We start from the raw sequence: 20,607 nt of genomic DNA, 5'->3' as shown, positions 1-20,607 counted from the left end.
TATTGAGAGCCAAAATATCATCCAAATATCTAAAAGTATTATTAAATTTGTTTATCAGATGTTGTTTCGATGGGTCTTTGCTTATTTTTGTCATAAATTGTAACTCATAACAATACAAAAACAGGTCCGCAATAAGTGGTGCACAGTTAGTCCCCATTGGAATTCCGATAATCTGACGATATACGGAATCCCCAAAGCGAACAAAAATGTTATCTAGTAAAAATTCAAGGGCATATATAGTATCAAAGCATGTCCAATTAACATAGTTTTTTTGTTTATTGCTACATATATACCTATTTTACCTAAAATACTATCAATTTATCCAGAACTTGACACAATTTAGGCCACAACTACCTTATATTAATTTCCATGATCTTTAAAAAAAAAATAAGAATTTAATTTTACAAATTTTTTAACATCATCTCTAATTGACAAGCATCCACTAGGTTAAGAATGAAAGTTTATTCTTATAGTTTCGTTCCAGTTTCGTCGTGAAAATAAAGTGAGATAAGTAATTTAGATTCTTTTTTATTTGCATGTTTTTCGTTGTCAAAAACCAAAAGTCATGCTTTCACCGAGATGGTTTCATTATTGTAGACGCCCCTACCGGAAGTGTTTCAAATCTTCCAGCTTAGTTTGGCAAATAAACAATGATACGTTATAAGTTAATTTTGTTGCACTCTGATTCATTTCTTTGTTATTATCTAGAGCCCAAACGGATATTTCTAATTAAATTTCAGATAGTTTGTAAATTTAATAATTTAACATCATAATCGGTCAAAGTTATTTTTCCAAAAAAAAAGAAGACTCGATGGCCTGGGGGTAAAGGGGGTTTGGGGGTGTAATTTGGATGGGTCATGATATCCCATGCTTTTAAGGGTCACCCATGTTATTTCTAAGCGAGGGGGAGGACAGGGGGGTACCCTTCTCCCTTCTCCCACCCCTCTTCTCCTTTCTCCTACCCCCGTTCTCCTTTCTCCCATTATAAAGAATAAAACATCTCCTTTTGAGATATTTTTTCTTGAAATATTAGATAATTTTTTAAAAGGAGAGATATTTTATTTTTTCTCCTTTCTCCCAGCCTTCCTCTCCTTTCTCCCTGTCTCACTTACCCCTGTCCTCCCCCTCCTAAGCAGTAAACAAATTATAAAATATCGTGACCATTCCTTGCCTTCACAAAATGTTAACTATCTTCCCTAAGTATGTACAGTCGAAGTTAAACTGAAATTCAATCAAATTGAAAAAAGAAATCTGATAACACAGTTAATCAACTAGTTTTCTTTAAAAACATGGGGCCTAAACCAAATCAAACAACATTGCTTATAAATTTCATTTTTTTCTTATTATTTGCAGCGTAAAATTAATCGAAAAACTTGACTAATATTGTGCGTATTGATCTTTTATATTTTAACCCACGGTGTCAGTATGTGTAGTTAATCTATCTACCTTTTACTGTGCTTATCCAATAACCTTTGCGGTAGTGAATTACCTATTGCCTGACCAGTTAAAAAAATTGTCAATACAATTTGTCCATTTAAATTGTGCAATAGGTATTGTGACTTGTGAGAGCTATTATCAACAGGTGGTCATTTACCTGGTTTGTTTTTCGACAGCTAATTTAAATGAATGATAGCTAGCTTGCTTTCCTCATGTCCAATGTCCTGAATGGACTATTCTATTTAGGTATGGGACATTTTACATTTGATACACTATTTGTTCTTTCTAATAAAGATATTTATTGTAAATTTATTTATTTTGCTTACAATCACAAATAAATCATTGCTGGTAAATCCTACTTTCATAATGAAGAATAAAGCACTGAAATTTCTATTCACTAAGCCATTTGTACTTTTTTTGATATATTGAAAATAGATTTTTAACAGTAATTCCATTTGAAGTAGATCCTGAATATTAAATGAAACTTAGCATCACTACTATTGAGTCTATTCCATTTCAGGAATTGTAATATAACATGAAAATATATCCCATTAGAAAACACCAAGCCACACATTATCATCTTGTAGAATTATTCACAATTAGATGGGCTATCCAAAAAAATCCATTGTACAAACACTTTAATTCGATATCAGGAATCAGAAACTTAAAATACATCCCACATTAAAAACACCATGAAGCAAACATATATATCTACTTTTTTTATAAACTAAATTCACTGATTGACATTTCCATCTTGACTATTTAGAGACACAAAAAGAAATTGCTTAAAATGTCCCATATCTAAATAGAATAGTCTATTCAGGACATTGGTCATGATACATGAGGAAAGCAAGCTAGCTATCAGTCATTTAAATTTTACCTTTAAGGAATAGTGAAGATTTTTTACTGGGTAGTTAAATGACCACCTGTTGATGAGTTATCACAATACCTATTGTACAATTTAAATGGACAAATTGTGTTGACAATTTTTTATACTGGTCAGGCAATAGGTATTTAAATACCACAAAGGTGATTGTATAATGACAGTAAAATGTAAATTACCAAATTTGTTAAAATGGCCGCAGCTTTCTTCTTGTTCAAATACCACTTTCTTTCTTAAACATAACAAATAAGAGTGTTTCCCAAAATACTTTTATTCTTTAAATAAGCTAACAGCACACTTTACAGTATATATGCAGTATAATTTGTTACAATTAAAAAAAAGCGAGTGTTTCCGAAAAGACATTTCATCTTCAAATAAGCTAACAGCATACTGTAGTATACTGTACGGTACATACAGTATACGTTGTTACAATCTCTAAAAGACAAATAACACTAATAACTTTCTTATTGATAAAGCAAATACTTATAGGATGGGGTGTCCTATTGACAAAGTTCTTAGATGTATGGCTTTAGTAGAATGTATATTATCTATAAATATTTTTTTTACTCTTTTTCATTTAGGTTTATCACTACAAATGCACCGTATTTATGGACACACCTTTGTTAACTATTAACAAGTTTGACTGATCAGGAGATTCGAAACAATGAAAATAGGGCATACATTCTACATGGCATTTTTTTTTTCTGGAGGTTAAAATTTTATCCAAGACCCTGTCGACCTAACTACAGAAACAATAAAAGATCTCCGTATGACTTTGGTTGGCTAAAAGGCAACATCGGTCAGGTATGATGTCATCCAACTTTCTACAAGATTTGATCTGTTCACGCATTGGTATAGGTATAGGGGGAGGGTTGAGATGTCCGAAAACATGTTTAACCCCGCCGCATTTTTGCGCCTGTCCCAAGTCAGGAGCCTCTGGCCTTTCTTAGTTTTGTATGATTTTTTATTTTAACTTCTTGAGTTTATTTCGAAGCTTAGTATGACGTCCATTATCATTTCAAAGTAGTATATTTTTGTTTAGGGGCCAGCTGAAGAACGCCTCCCGGTTTGGGTGTTTTTGGCCGTTGCCTGCTTTTTAGCGGGTTGGTGTCTCTTTGACAAATTCCTCATGTTCATTCCAAATTTTTAATTCAATCTGTATATAGTAGATCTTGTGTCCTCTTTGAGCAAAACCTCTGCTGTACTGATATATGCCCATGCCAAGGAAGTTGTCTTTGTATGGATATGTTGACCGATAAGAATGATGAGATTACAAGTTAAAATGAAGCTATAATATTCCGATATCGCAATATTCCGACACCTAAATGGTCCAACATCCCATTGGTCCGACATTTCGATCACGGGATTTTAACATTAGAAAGCCAAATATAAGGTTCAATATTAGGAAAGCCTTGTCCTCCGTTTGAAGCGGTGAAACAAGATTAAAAAAAAGTAATACTTAGTGCCAAAGTAGCCGAACGTCATCACTAGCATAATTTAAAAAGAGTACAAACTACTTTGTCAAGTGTTGTTTGATTAATTCTATATCTCAAGATACATGGCGGCCGACTGAAGTAAAATCAAACACATTTTGACGTACAATGAGTGATCATATTTTCCTTGTGATGTTTTATATTAAAATTGTCAATTTGTTGATATAAATATACCAGTAGCACTTTACTCATTTTAGTTGTGTTTGTTAGTACTCTTATCATATCTGATTTAGTGATGTATGAGTTGTTAATGTCTGTGTCATTTTGGTCTTTTGTGGATAGTTGTCTCATTGGCAATCATACCACATCTTCTTTTTTATATATCAACATATTGCACTACAATAATAAAAGAAAATCTGACCTATGGCTGTCTGATCTTGAAGCGGTTGGCAGACTTTCAAACTAACAGGAGACCATACGCTTCCTCAATTTTAATAAACAGCTCATTGTGGAACTTTTCTAAACATTTAAAAATACGTCATATGGTATATTTTCCCCTTAACTTGCTTCAAATATTTTGTTTCGGATTATTTATATCAAATTTGCAGATATATATGTTTGTAAATACGTCCAATCAAATGATATGGAGGTATTATATGATTTAGATAATGCAAGGGCGACTACAGATACATTTGTGTGACTTAAAGGTTGATTTTCAAAGACTCCGAGAGAAAACGTTATGTAACATGCGTTACCGTTAAAATCAACTAAAATTAATTAATATTATGATAGAAATATATTTTCCCTACAGTAATACAGCATTCCTATAAAATTGTTTCGTTTTTGCGTTTGTTTTGACTCGATTTTACAACTAGAAGTATCCGTGAATTGAAATTGCACCCATGACCTTTGACCTCGATTTAAAAAAAAAATGCACCATAATTTCTTTTGACGACCGGGATATTTAGAAAGTACACATTCTTAGCTTTCTAGTGATATATAATTTAGCCGTGTGTTAGGTAGGTGCATTAAAAATGTAAATTTGGCTCTCATATCACTCGCCTATTATTACAACTGTCACATAAACTTAACATTAACCAAGATAACTAAACAAAGACCAATGAACCTTGAAAAAGAGGTCCAGGTCAGATGAACCATGCCAGGCAGACAGGTACAGCTAACAATGCTTCTATACAACATATATAGTTGACACATTACTTAAAGTTTAAGAAAAATAGACCAAAACACAAAAACTTAACACTGTGCAATGAACCGTGAAAATGAGGTCACGGTTAAATAAAACCTGCTCGACTGACATAAAGATCATAAAATATTTCCATACACCAAATATAGTTGACCTATGGCATATAGCATTAGATGAAATGACTAAAACTCAAAAACTTAACTTTGACCACTAAAACCATGAAAATGAGGTCAAGGTCACATGACATCTGCCCGCTAGACATGTACACTTAACAATCATTCCATACAACAAATATAGTAGACCTTTTGCATATGGTATGAGAAAAACAGACCAAAGCACAAAAATTTAACTATAACCACTGAACCATGAAAATGAGGTCAAGGTCAGATGACACCTGCCAGTTGGACATGTACACCTTACAGTCCTTCCATACACCGAATATACTAGCCCTATTGCTTATAGTATCTGAGACATGGACTTGACCACCAAAACTTAACCTTGTTCACTGATCCATGAAATGAGATCGAGGTCAAGTGAAAACTGTCTGACAGACACGAGGGCCTTGCAAGGTACGCACATATCAAATATAGTTATCCTATTACTTATAATAAGAGAGAATTCAACATAACAAAAAATTTGAACTTTTTTTTCAAGTGGTCACTGAACCATAAAAAATGAGGTCAAGGACATTGGACATGTGACTGACGGAAACTTCGTAACATGAACCATCTATATACAAAGTATAAAGCATCCAGGTCTTCCACCTTCTAAAATATAAAGCTTTTAGGAAGTGAGCTAACGCCGCCGCCGTAGCCGCCGACGCCTCCGGATCACTATCCCTATGTCGAGCTTTCTGCAACAAAAGTTGCAGGCTTGACAAAAACCATCTATTTGTTCACCCCCTATGAAGTCATTTGGATTGGTTAACTCCCCTTAATACATTATACACTAAGTGTATATAACCTACCATCATTACCTCAAACAGACAGTATCAAACAAATCTTTATTGTTCAATTACTATGAAGTCATTTGGATTGATTATCTCCCCTTAATACATTATACACAAAGCATAACCTACCATTACCTCAAACCTGACAGAATAAAACAAATCTTTATTGGTTATCCCCTATGAAGTCATTTGGATTGATTATCTCCCCTTTATACAACATACACAAAGTATAACTTACCATTACCTCAAACCTGACAGTATAAAACAAATCTTTATTGTTCACCCCCTATGAAGTCATTTGCATTGATTATCTCCCCTTTATACAACATACACAAAGTATAACCTACCGCTACCTCAAACCTGACAGTATAAAACAAATCTTTATTGTTCACCCCCTATGAAGTCATTTGCATTGATTATCTCCCCTTTATACAACATACACAAAGTACAATCTACCATTACCTCAAACCTGACAGTATAAAATAAATCTTTTTTTGTTCACCCCCTATGAAGTCATTTGAATTGATTATCTCCCCTTAATACATTATACACAAAGTAAATATAACCTACCGTTACCTCAAACCTGACAGTATAAAACAAATCTTTATTGTTCACCCCATATGAAGTCATTTGCATTGATTATCTCCCCTTTATACAACATACACAAAGTATAACCTACCATTACCTCAAACCTGACAGTATCAAACAAATCTTTATTGTTCAACCCCTATGCAGTCATTTGGATTGATTATCTTCCCTTTATACAACATACACAAAGTATAACCTACCATTACCTCAAACCTGACAGTATAAAACAAATCTTTATTGTTCATCCCTTATGAAGTCATTTGCATTGATTATCTCCCCTTTATACATTATACACAAAGTAAATATAACCTATCGTTACCTCAAACCTAACAGTATAAAACAAATCTTTATTGTTCACCCCATATGAAGTCATTTGCATTGATTATCTCCCCTTTATACAACATACACAAAGTATAACCTACCATTACCTCAAACCTGATAGTATAAAACAAATCTTTATTGTTCACCCCCTTTGAAGTCATTTGCATTGATTATCTCCCCTTTATACAACATACACAAAGTATAACCTACCATTACCTCAAACCTGACAGTATAAAACAAATCTTTATTGTTCATCCCTTATGAAGTCATTTGCATTGATTATCTCCCCTTAATACATTATACACAAAGTAAATATAACCTATTGTTACCTCAAACCTGACAGTATAAAACAAATCTTTATTGTTCAACCCCTATGAAGTCATTTGGATTGATTATCTCCCCTTAATACATTATACACAAAGCATAACCTACCATTACCTCAAACCTGACAGTATAAAACAAATCTTTATTGTTCACCCCCTTTGAAGTCATTTGCATTGATTATCTCTCCTTTATACAACATACACAAAGTATAACCTACCATTACCTCAAACCTGATAGTATAAAATAAATCTTTATTGTTCAACCCCTATGAAGTCATTTGGATTGATTATCTCCCCTTTATACAACATACACAAAGTATAACCTACCATTACCTCAAACCTGACAGTATCAAACAAATCTTTATTGTTCAATCCCTATGAAGTCATTTGGATTGATTATCTCCCCTTAATACATTATACACAAAGCATAACCTACCATTTCCTCAAACCTGACAGAATAAAACAAATCTTTATTGGTTACCCCCTTTGAAGTCATTTGGATTGATTATCTCCCCTTTATACAACATACACAAAGTATAACCTACCATTACCTCAAACCTGACAGTATAGAACAAATCTTTATTGTTCATCCCTTATGAAGTCATTTGCATTGATTATCTCCCCTTAATACATTATACACAAAGTAAATATAACCTATCGCTACCTCAAACCTGACAGTATAAAACAAATCTTTATTGTTCACCCCCTATGAAGTCATTTGCATTGATTATCTCCCCTTCATACAACATACACAAAGTACAACCTACCATTACCTCAAACCTGACAGTATCAAACAAATCTTTATTGTTCACCCCCTTTGAAGTCATTTGCATTGATTATCTCCCCTTTATACAACATACACAAAGTATAACCTACCATTACCTCAAACCAGACAGTATCAAACAAATCTTTATTGTTCAACCCCTATGAAGTCATTTGGATTGATTATCTCCCCTTAATACATTATACACAAAGCATAACCTACCATTACCTCAAACCTGACAGAATAAAACAAATCTTTATTGGTTACCCCCTATGAAGTCATTTGGATTGATTATCTCCCCTTTATACAACAGACACAAAGTATAACCTACCATTACCTCAAACCTGACAGTATAAAACAAATCTTTATTGTTCACCCCCTATGAAGTCATTTGGATTGATTATCTCCCCTTAATACATTATACACAAAGCATAACCTACCATTACCTCAAACCTGACAGAATAAAACAAATCTTTATTGGTTACTCCCTATGAAGTCATTTGGATTGATTATCTCCCCTTTATACAACATACACAAAGTATAACCTACCATTACCTCAAACCTGACAGTATAAAACAAATCTTTATTGTTCATCCCTTATGAAGTCATTTGCATTGATTATCTCCCCTTAATACATTATACACAAAGTAAATATAACCTATTGTTACCTCAAACCTGACAGTATAAAACAAATCTTTATTGTTCACCCCCTATGAAGTCATTTGCATTGATTATCTCCCCTTTATACAACATACACAAAGTATAAATTACCATTACCTCAAACCTGACAGTATAAAACAAATCTTTATTGTTCACCCCCTTTGAAGTCATTTGCATTGATTATCTCCCCTTTATACAACATACACAAAGTATAACCTACCATTACCTCAAACCTGACAGTATCAAATAAATCTTTATTCTTCAACCCCTATGAAGTCGTTTGGATTGATTATCTCCCCTTTATACAACATACACAAAGTATAACCTACCATTACCTCAAACCTGACAGTATCAAACAAATCTTTATTGTTCACCCCCTTTGAAGTCATTTGCATTGATTATCTCCCCTTTATACAACATACACAAAGTATAACCTACCATTACCTCAAACCTGACAGTATCAAATAAATCTTTATTGTTCAACCCCTATGAAGTCGTTTGGATTGATTATCTCCCCTTTATACAACATACACAAAGTATAACCTACCATTACCTCAAACCTGACAGTATCAAACAAATCTTTATTGTTCAACCCCTATGAAGTCATTTGGATTGATTATCTCCCCTTAATGCATTATACACAAAGCATAACCTACCATTACCTCAAACCTGTAAGAATAAAACAAATCTTTATTGGTTACCCCCTGTGAAGTCATTTGGATTGATTATCTCCCCTTTATACAACATACACAAAGTATAACCTATCATTACCTCAAACCTGACAGTATAAAACAAATCTTTATTGTTCACCCCCTATGAATTCATTTGGATTGATTATCTCCCCTTAATACATTATACACAAAGTAAATATAACCTACCGTTACCTCAAACCCGACAGTATAAAACAAATCTTTATTGTTCACCCCCTATGAAGTCATTTGAAATGATTATCTCCCCTTTATACAACATACACAAAGTATAACCTACCGCTACCTCAAACCTGACAGTATAAAACAAATCTTTATTCTTCACCCCCTATGAAGTCATTTGCATTGATTATCTCCCCTTTATACAACATACACAAAGTATAATCTACCATTACCTCAAACCTGACAGTATAAAATAAATCTTTTTTGTTCACCCCTATGAAGTCATTTGAATTGATTATCTCCCCTTAATACATTATACACAAAGTAAATATAACCTACTGTTACCTCAAACCTGACAGTATAAAACAAATCTTTATTGTTCACCCCCTATGAAGTCATTTGCATTGATTATCTCCCCTTTATACAACATACACAAAGTATAACCTACCATGACCTCAAACCTCACAGTATAAAACAAATCTTTATTGTTCACCCCCTTTGAAGTCATTTGCATTGATTATCTCTCCTTTATACAACATACACCAAGTATAACCTACCATTACCTCAAACCTGATAGTATAAAATAAATCTTTATTGTTCAACCCTATGAAGTCATTTGGATTGATTATCTCCCCTTTATACAACATTCACAAAGTATAACCTACCATTACCTCAAACCTGACAGTATCAAACAAATCTTTATTGTTCAACCCCTATGAAGTCATTTGGATTGATTATCTCCCATTAATACATTATACACCAAGCATAACCTACCATTTCCTCAAACCTGACAGTATAAAACAAATCTTTATTGGTTACCCCCTATGAAGTCATTTGGATTGATTATCTCCCCTTTATACAACATACACAAAGTATAACCTACCATTACCTCAAACCTGACAGTATAAAACAAATCTTTATTCTTCACCCCCTATGAAGTCATTTGCATTGATTATCTCCCCTTTATACAACATACACAAAGTATAATCTACCATTACCTCAAACCTGACAGTATAAAATAAATCTTTTTTGTTCACCCCCTATGAAGTCATTTGAATTGATTATCTCCCCTTAATACATTATACACAAAGTAAATATAACCTACTGTTACCTCAAACCTGACAGTATAAAACAAATCTTTATTGTTCACCCCCTATGAAGTCATTTGCATTGATTATCTCCCCTTTATACAACATACACAAAGTATAACCTACCATGACCTCAAACCTCACAGTATAAAACAAATCTTTATTGTTCACCCCCTTTGAAGTCATTTGCATTGATTATCTCTCCTTTATACAACATACACAAAGTATAACCTACCATTACCTCAAACCTGATAGTATAAAATAAATCTTTATTGTTCAACCCCTATGAAGTCATTTGGATTGATTATCTCCCCTTTATACAACATTCACAAAGTATAACCTACCATTACCTCAAACCTGACAGTATCAAACAAATCTTTATTGTTCAACCCCTATGAAGTCATTTGGATTGATTATCTCCCATTAATACATTATACACCAAGCATAACCTACCATTTCCTCAAACCTGACAGTATAAAACAAATCTTTATTGGTTACCCCCTATGAAGTCATTTGGATTGATTATGTCCCCTTTATACAACAGACACAAAGTATAACCTACCATTACCTCAAACCTGACAGTATAAAACAAATCTTTATTGTTCACCCCCTATGAAGTCATTTGGATTGATTATCTCCCCTTAATACATTATACACAAAGTAAATATAACCTACCGTTACCTCAAACCTGACAGTATAAAACAAATCTTTATTGTTCACCCCCTATGAAGTCATTTGCATTGATTATCTCCCCTTTATACAACATACACAAAATATAACCTACCATTACCTCAAACCTGACAGTATAAAACAAATCTTTATTGTTCACCCCCTTTGAAGTCATTTGCATTGATTATCTCCCCTTTATACAACATACACAAAGTATAACCTACCATTACCTCAAACCTGACAGTATAAAACAAATCTTTATTGTTCATCCCTTATGAAGTCATTTGCATTGATTATCTCCCCTTAATACATTATACTCAAAGGAAATATAACCTATTGTTACCTCAAACCTGACAGTATAAAACAAATCTTTATTGTTCACCCCCTATGAAGTCATTTGCATTGATTATCTCCCCTTTATACAACAGACACAAAGCATAACCTACCATTACCTCAAACCTGACAGAATAAAACAAATCTTTATTGGTTACTCCCTATGAAGTCATTTGGATTGATTATCTCCCCTTTATACAACATACACAAAGTATAACCTACCATTACCTCAAACCTAACAGTATAAAATAAATCTTTATTGTTCAACCCCTGTGAAGCCATTTGGATTGATTATCTCCCCTTAATACATTATACACAAAGTAAATATAACCTACCGTTACCTCAAACCTGACAGTATAAAACAAATCTTTATTGTTCACCCCCTATGAAGTCATTTGCATTGATTATCTCCCCTTTATACAACATACACAAAATATAACCTACCATTACCTCAAACCTGACAGTATAAAACAAATCTTTATTGTTCACCCCCTTTGAAGTCATTTGCATTGATTATCTCCCCTTTATACAACATACACAAAGTATAACCTACCATTACCTCAAACCTGACAGTATAAAACAAATCTTTATTGTTCATCCCTTATGAAGTCATTTGCATTGATTATCTCCCCTTAATACATTATACACAAAGGAAATATCACCTATTGTTACCTCAAAGCTGACAGTATAAAACAAATCTTTATTGTTCACCCCCTATGAAGTCATTTGCATTGATTATCGCCCCTTTATACAACAGACACAAAGTATAACCTACCATTACCTCAAACCTGACAGTATAAAACAAATCTTTATTGTTCACCCCCTATGAAGTCATTTGGATAGATTATCTCCCCTTAATACATTATACACAAAGCATAACCTACCATTACCTCAAACCTGACAGAATAAAACAAATCTTTATTGGTTACTCCTTATGAAGTCATTTGGATTGATTATCTCCCCTTTATACAACATACACAAAGTATAACCTACCATTACCTCAAACCTGACAGTATAAAACAAATCTTTATTGTTCATCCCTTATGAAGTCATTTGCATTGATTATCTCCCCTTAATACATTATACACAAAGGAAATATCACCTATTGTTACCTCAAAGCTGACAGTATAAAACAAATCTTTATTGTTCACCCCCTATGAAGTCATTTGCATTGATTATCGCCCCTTTATACAACAGACACAAAGTATAACCTACCATTACCTCAAACCTGACAGTATAAAACAAATCTTTATTGTTCACCCCCTATGAAGTCATTTGGATAGATTATCTCCCCTTAATACATTATACACAAAGCATAACCTACCATTACCTCAAACCTGACAGAATAAAACAAATCTTTATTGGTTACTCCTTATGAAGTCATTTGGATTGATTATCTCCCCTTTATACAACATACACAAAGTATAACCTACCATTACCTCAAACCTGACAGTATAAAACAAATCTTTATTGTTCATCCCTTATGAAGTCATTTGCATTGATTATCTCCCCTTAATACATTATACACAAAGTAAATATAACCTACCGTTACCTCAAACCTGACAGTATAAAACAAATCTTTATTGTTCACCCCCTATGAAGTCATTTGCATTGATTATCTCCCCTTTATACAACATACACAAAGTATAACCTACCATTACCTCAAACCTGACAGTATCAAATAAATCTTTATTGTTCAACCCCTATGAAGTCGTTTGGATTGATTATCTCCCCTTTATACAACATACACAAAGTATAACCTACCATTACCTCAAACCTGACAGTATCAAACAAATCTTTATTGTTCAACCCCTATGAAGTCATTTGGATTGATTATCTCCCCTTAATACATTATACACAAAGCATAACCTACCATTACCTCAAACCTGTAAGAATAAAACAAATCTTTATTGGTTACCCCCTGTGAAGTCATTTGGATTGATTATCTCCCCTTTATACAACAGACACAAAGTATAACCTATCATTACCTCAAACCTGACAGTATAAAACAAATCTTTATTGTTCACCCCTATGAATTCATTTGGATTGATTATCTCCCCTTAATACATTATACACAAAGTAAATATAACCTACCGTCACCTCAAACCTGACAGTATAAAACAAATCTTTATTGTTCACCCCCTATGAAGTCATTTGAAATGATTATCTCCCCTTTATACAACATACACAAAGTATAACCTACCGCTACCTCAAACCTGACAGTATAAAACAAATCTTTATTGTTCACCCCCTATGAAGTCATTTGGATTGATTATCTCCCCTTTATACACCATACACAAAGTATAATCTACCATTACCTCAAACCTGACAGTATAAAATAAATCTTTTTTGTTCACCCCCTATGAAGTCATTTGAATTGATTATCTCCCCTTAATACATTATACACAAAGTAAATATAACCTACTGTTACCTCAAACCTGACAGTATAAAACAAATCTTTATTGTTCACCCCCTATGAAGTCATTTGCAATGATTATCTCCCCTTTATACAACATACACAAAGTATAACCTACCATGACCTCAAACCTCACAGTATAAAACAAATCTTTATTGTTCACCCCCTTTGAAGTCATTTGCATTGATTATCTCTCCTTTATACAACATACACAAAGTATAACCTACCATTACCTCAAACCTGATAGTATAAAATAAATCTTTATTGTTCAACCCCTATGAAGTCATTTGGATTGATTATCTCCCCTTTATACAACATTCACAAAGTATAACCTACCATTACCTCAAACCTGACAGTATCAAACAAATCTTTATTGTTCAACCCCTATGAAGTCATTTGGATTGATTATCTCCCATTAATACATTATACACCAAGCATAACCTACCATTTCCTCAAACCTGACAGTATAAAACAAATCTTTATTGGTTACCCCCTATGAAGTCATTTGGATTGATTATGTCCCCTTTATACAACAGACACAAAGTATAACCTACCATTACCTCAAACCTGACAGTATAAAACAAATCTTTATTGTTCACCCCCTATGAAGTCATTTGGATTGATTATCTCCCCTTAATACATTATACACAAAGTAAATATAACCTACCGTTACCTCAAACCTGACAGTATAAAACAAATCTTTATTGTTCACCCCCTATGAAGTCATTTGCATTGATTATCTCCCCTTTATACAACATACACAAAATATAACCTACCATTACCTCAAACCTGACAGTATAAAACAAATCTTTATTGTTCACCCCCTTTGAAGTCATTTGCATTGATTATCTCCCCTTTATACAACATACACAAAGTATAACCTACCATTACCTCAAACCTGACAGTATAAAACAAATCTTTATTGTTCATCCCTTATGAAGTCATTTGCATTGATTATCTCCCCTTAATACATTATACTCAAAGGAAATATAACCTATTGTTACCTCAAACCTGACAGTATAAAACAAATCTTTATTGTTCACCCCCTATGAAGTCATTTGCATTGATTATCTCCCCTTTATACAACAGACACAAAGCATAACCTACCATTACCTCAAACCTGACAGAATAAAACAAATCTTTATTGGTTACTCCCTATGAAGTCATTTGGATTGATTATCTCCCCTTTATACAACATACACAAAGTATAACCTACCATTACCTCAAACCTAACAGTATAAAATAAATCTTTATTGTTCAACCCCTGTGAAGCCATTTGGATTGATTATCTCCCCTTAATACATTATACACAAAGTAAATATAACCTACCGTTACCTCAAACCTGACAGTATAAAACAAATCTTTATTGTTCACCCCCTATGAAGTCATTTGCATTGATTATCTCCCCTTTATACAACATACACAAAATATAACCTACCATTACCTCAAACCTGACAGTATAAAACAAATCTTTATTGTTCACCCCCTTTGAAGTCATTTGCATTGATTATCTCCCCTTTATACAACATACACAAAGTATAACCTACCATTACCTCAAACCTGACAGTATAAAACAAATCTTTATTGTTCATCCCTTATGAAGTCATTTGCATTGATTATCTCCCCTTAATACATTATACACAAAGGAAATATCACCTATTGTTACCTCAAAGCTGACAGTATAAAACAAATCTTTATTGTTCACCCCCTATGAAGTCATTTGCATTGATTATCGCCCCTTTATACAACAGACACAAAGTATAACCTACCATTACCTCAAACCTGACAGTATAAAACAAATCTTTATTGTTCACCCCCTATGAAGTCATTTGGATAGATTATCTCCCCTTAATACATTATACACAAAGCATAACCTACCATTACCTCAAACCTGACAGAATAAAACAAATCTTTATTGGTTACTCCTTATGAAGTCATTTGGATTGATTATCTCCCCTTTATACAACATACACAAAGTATAACCTACCATTACCTCAAACCTGACAGTATAAAACAAATCTTTATTGTTCATCCCTTATGAAGTCATTTGCATTGATTATCTCCCCTTAATACATTATACACAAAGGAAATATCACCTATTGTTACCTCAAAGCTGACAGTATAAAACAAATCTTTATTGTTCACCCCCTATGAAGTCATTTGCATTGATTATCGCCCCTTTATACAACAGACACAAAGTATAACCTACCATTACCTCAAACCTGACAGTATAAAACAAATCTTTATTGTTCACCCCCTATGAAGTCATTTGGATAGATTATCTCCCCTTAATACATTATACACAAAGCATAACCTACCATTACCTCAAACCTGACAGAATAAAACAAATCTTTATTGGTTACTCCTTATGAAGTCATTTGGATTGATTATCTCCCCTTTATACAACATACACAAAGTATAACCTACCATTACCTCAAACCTGACAGTATAAAACAAATCTTTATTGTTCATCCCTTATGAAGTCATTTGCATTGATTATCTCCCCTTAATACATTATACACAAAGTAAATATAACCTACCGTTACCTCAAACCTGACAGTATAAAACAAATCTTTATTGTTCACCCCCTATGAAGTCATTTGCATTGATTATCTCCCCTTTATACAACATACACAAAGTATAACCTACCATTACCTCAAACCTGACAGTATCAAATAAATCTTTATTGTTCAACCCCTATGAAGTCGTTTGGATTGATTATCTCCCCTTTATACAACATACACAAAGTATAACCTACCATTACCTCAAACCTGACAGTATCAAACAAATCTTTATTGTTCAACCCCTATGAAGTCATTTGGATTGATTATCTCCCCTTAATACATTATACACAAAGCATAACCTACCATTACCTCAAACCTGTAAGAATAAAACAAATCTTTATTGGTTACCCCCTGTGAAGTCATTTGGATTGATTATCTCCCCTTTATACAACAGACACAAAGTATAACCTATCATTACCTCAAACCTGACAGTATAAAACAAATCTTTATTGTTCACCCCTATGAATTCATTTGGATTGATTATCTCCCCTTAATACATTATACACAAAGTAAATATAACCTACCGTCACCTCAAACCTGACAGTATAAAACAAATCTTTATTGTTCACCCCCTATGAAGTCATTTGAAATGATTATCTCCCCTTTATACAACATACACAAAGTATAACCTACCGCTACCTCAAACCTGACAGTATAAAACAAATCTTTATTGTTCACCCCCTATGAAGTCATTTGGATTGATTATCTCCCCTTTATACACCATACACAAAGTATAATCTACCATTACCTCAAACCTGACAGTATAAAATAAATCTTTTTTGTTCACCCCCTATGAAGTCATTTGAATTGATTATCTCCCCTTAATACATTATACACAAAGTAAATATAACCTACTGTTACCTCAAACCTGACAGTATAAAACAAATCTTTATTGTTCACCCCCTATGAAGTCATTTGCAATGATTATCTCCCCTTTATACAACATACACAAAGTATAACCTACCATGACCTCAAACCTCACAGTATAAAACAAATCTTTATTGTTCACCCCCTTTGAAGTCATTTGCATTGATTATCTCCCCTTTATACAACATACACAAAGTATAACCTACCATTACCTCAAACCTAACAGTATAAAACAAATCTTTATTGTTCATCCCTTATGAAGTCATTTGCATTGATTATCTCCCCTTAATACATTATACACAAAGTAAATATAACCTATTGTTACCTCAAACCTGACAGTATAAAACAAATCTTTATTGTTCACCCCCTATGAAGTCATTTGCATTGATTATCTCCTCTTTATACAACATACACAAAGTTTAACCTACCATTACCTCAAACCTGACAGTATCAAACAAATCTTTATTGTTCAACTCCTATGAAGTCATTTGGATTGATTATCTCCCCTTAATACATTATACACAAAGCATAAACTACCATTACCTCAAACCTGACAGTATTCACCCCCTTTGAAGTCATTTGCATTGATTATCTCCCCTTTATACAACATACACAAAGTATAACCTACCATTACCTCAAACCTGACAGTATAAAACAAATCTTTATTGTTCATCCCTTATGAAGTCATTTGCATTGATTATCTCCCCTTAATACATTATACACAAAGTAAATATAACCTATTGTTACCTCAAACCTGACAGTATAAAACAAATCTTTATTGTTCACCCCCTATGAAGTCATTTGCATTGATTATCTCCCCTTTATACAACATACACAAAGTATAACCTACCATTACCTCAAACCTGACAGTATAAAACAAATCTTTATTGTTCACCCCCTATGAAGTCATTTGGATTGATTATCTCCCCTTAATACATTATACACAAAGCATAACCTACCATTACCTCAAACCTGACAGTATAAAACAAATCTTTATTGTTCACCCCCTATGAAGTCATTTGCATTGATTATCTCCCCTTTATACAACATACACAAAGTATAACCTACCGCTACCTCAAACCTGACAGTATAAAATAAATCTTTATTGTTCAACCCCTATGAAGTCGTTTGGATTATCTCCCCTTTATACAACATACACAAAGTATAACCTACCATTACCTCAAACCTGACAGTATCAAACAAATCTTTATTGTTCAACCCCTATGAAGTCATTTGGATTGATTATCTCCCCTTAATACATTATACACAAAACATAACCTACCATTTCCTCAAACCTGACAGAATAAAACAAATCTTTATTGGTTACCCCCTATGAAGTCATTTGGATTGATTATCTCCCCTTTATACAACATACACAAAGTATAACCTACCATTACCTCAAACCTGACAGTATAAAACAAATCTTTATTGGTCATCCCTTATGAAGTCATTTGCATTGATTATCTCCCCTTAATACATTATACACAAAGTAAATATAACCTATCGTTACCTCAAACCTGACAGTATAAAACAAATCTTTATTGGTCACCCCCTTTGAAGTCATTTGCATTGATTATCTCCCCTTTATACAACATACACAAAGTATAACCTACCATTACCTTAAACCTGACAGTATAAAACAAATCTTTATTGTTCACCCCCTATGAATTCATTTGGATTGATTATCTCCCCTTAAAACATTATACACAAAGTGAATATAACCTACCGTTACCTCAAACCTGACAGTATAAAACAAATCTTTATTGTTCACCCCCTATGAAGTCATTTGCAATGATTATCTCCCCTTTATACAACATACACAAAGTATAACCTACCATTACCTCAAACCTGACAGTATAAAACAAATCTTTATTGTTCACTCCCTATGAAGTCATTTTCATTGATTATCTCCCCTTTATACAACATACACAAAGTAAATATAAACTATTCTTACCTCAAACCTGACAGTATAAAACAAATCTTTATTGTTCACCCCCTATGAAGTCATTTGCATTGATTTTCTCCCCTTTATACAACATACACAAAGTATAACCTACCATTACCTCAAACCTGACAGTATAAAACAAATCTTTATTGTTCAACCCCTATGAAGTCATTTGCATTGATTTTCTCCCCTTTATACAACATACACAAAGTATAACCTACCATTACCTCAAACCTGACAATATAAAACAAATCTTTATTGTTCACCCCCTTTGAAGTCATTTGCATTGATTATCTCCCCTTTATACAACATACACAAAGTATAACCTACCATTACCTCAAACCTGACAGTATAAAATAAATCTTTATTGTTCAACCCGTATGAAGTCGTTTGGATTGATTATCTCCCCTTTATACAACATACACAAAGTATAACCTACCATTACCTCAAACCTGACAGTATCAAACAAATATTTATTGTTCAACCCCTATGAAGTCATTTGGATTGATTATCTCCCCTTAATACATTATACACAAAGTATAACCTACCATTACCTCAAACCTGACAGTATAAAATAAATCTTTATTGTTCAACCCGTATGAAGTCGTTTGGATTGATTATCTCCCCTTTATACAACATACACAAAGTATAACCTACCATTACCTCAAACCTGACAGTATCAAACAAATCTTTATTGTTCAACCCCTATGAAGTCATTTGGATTGATTATCTCCCCTTTATACATTATACACAAAGCATAACCTACCATTACCTCAAACCTGACAGAATAAAACAAATCTTTATTGGTTACCCCCTATGAAGTCATTTAGATTGATTATCTCCCCTTAATACATTATACACAAAGTAAATATAACCTACCGTTACCTCAAACCTGACAGTATAAAACAAATCTTTATTGTTCACCCCCTATGAAGTCATTTGCAATGATTATCTCCCCTTTATACAACATACACAAAGTATCACCTACCATTACCTCAAACCTGACAGTATAAAACAAATCTTTATTGTTCACTCCCTATGAAGTCATTTTCATTGATTATCTCCCCTTTATACAACATACACAAAGTATAACCTACCATTACCTCAAACCTGACAGTATAAAACAAATCTTTATTGTTCACCCCCTATGAAGTCATTTGCAATGATTATCTCCCCTTAATACATTATACACAAAGTATATATAACCTACCGTTACCTCAAACCTGACAGTATAAAACAAATCTTTATTGTTCACCCCCTATGAAGTCATTTGCATTGATTATCTCCCCTTTATA

The sequence above is a fragment of the Mytilus galloprovincialis genome, chromosome 10 (genome assembly GCF_965363235.1).
Source record: "Mytilus galloprovincialis chromosome 10, xbMytGall1.hap1.1, whole genome shotgun sequence".
NCBI lineage: Eukaryota > Metazoa > Mollusca > Bivalvia > Mytilida > Mytilidae > Mytilus > Mytilus galloprovincialis.
The sequence above is the reverse complement of the archived record's forward strand: the minus strand, read 5'-3'. Positions refer to the sequence as shown.